The 1,355-nt window shown below is 39.0% G+C and overlaps 1 pseudogene; it reads right to left on the bottom strand.

Moving 5' to 3' along the window:
• Positions 1 to 770: 770 nt before the first annotated feature.
• On the bottom strand, positions 771 to 877 carry LOC150105833 (U2 spliceosomal RNA; annotated as a pseudogene).
• Between the last annotated feature and the right edge of the window lie 478 nt (positions 878 to 1,355).

The following is a 1,355-nucleotide window of genomic DNA, read 5'->3' as shown; positions in this document are numbered from 1 at the left end:
GTTGAGACCTTTTCATTACTTGGTTTTGTTGCTGATGTGATTGCACCACCCATTCTCTCTGCAAGGGTTCTGGATGGGCAGGTGTCGACTTTGTGGTCAGTGACCCCACACTTCAAACAAGCTGCCTCACACTTTTCTTGGTTGTGGCCAATTTTTAGGCAGTTGTTGCATTTTATGCGAGGGCAGTCTGCCCCAAGATGATTGAAGGCGTCACATCTAAAGCATTGCTTTTTGACGCCTGGGTAATTTATCATTACCCGGGTAGATCCTATGAGGACAAAGTTACGAACTTCGGTCCTCATTTCAAGAGAGATGGTTACTTCCCCTGACTTCCACTCAGGATTGTCTACGTCATTGTGAACCTGGATATCCCATACAACTCCCCACTTAGAGAATACGCTATGGATTATATCGTTGTTCTCTGCATATTCTAGGGGAAATCGTGGTATCTTAAGGGTTCTCAGGATGCTCCCAGCCATGAAGGGAGATACGTTTACTTTACCACAGTCAAACTCTTGGAGAAGCTTTTCTCTGGTCTCCATATTTTTGGTCACTACCTGGTATCTTCCTCCCCCATAAGGGGTAAATCCAAAAATGTTCTCTGCGCCGACGCAGTCTATGATAGCTTTCGCCATCGCCCTTGCCGTTATTGTGGCGTCAACCTCAATTCCGAGGGTACGCACACGCGGCAGAATGGAGGGCATGATCAGATGGGTCGAGCCTAACTATTCCCACCACCAAGTGTTTGATATTTCCCCAGTCCGGGGTTTAGGAAGTTCTGTAAATTTCTAGTTAAATATCGTGAAACCGGATGGGACTCGTACGGTTAAGAACAGAAACTATACACTTTATCTAAGCCAAATGGCCGAGAAGCTAACCATACTACAGAAATCATCCTGTGAAGTATGATCTGGTCTCATCAGTGGGAACTAGGCTAGAAATGGTTAAATTGTGAATGAAACTTTGTTGTGTAATTTATTTTTTTCATTCACATTTAACATTGTTTATTATATATTAATCATAATTTGTATAAAGATTATTTATTGTTCCTTAATTAAGAATTACTATTTAAGTATTTATCCTAAACTTAACCTACTATTAATTCATTAAATAATAATATGTGTAGAAATTTATGATAACTAAAATATATATGTAAAGTAACGAAAAGTGTTATTATAAATAATTGTATACGCAATGAAAGAGCTGATTAAGTAGCTCAAATATTCTGTTTATTCTTATTTGTAAAAATTTAACGTTATGTAACCACTTATGTAGTAGTAGAGCATTATATTACATTAGCGAAATGTTTGCGTTCATGCGTTGTCATGGAGACGCATGAAATAAACAAGCACGAG

This window comes from Typopeltis vanoorti, chromosome 6, assembly GCF_054136105.1.
Source record: "Typopeltis vanoorti isolate ZY-2024b chromosome 6, IOZ_Tvanoo_1.0, whole genome shotgun sequence".
NCBI classification, from domain to species: Eukaryota; Metazoa; Arthropoda; class Arachnida; order Uropygi; family Thelyphonidae; genus Typopeltis; species Typopeltis vanoorti.
Note: the sequence above shows the minus strand (reverse complement) of the source record. Positions and strands in the feature narration are given on the sequence as shown.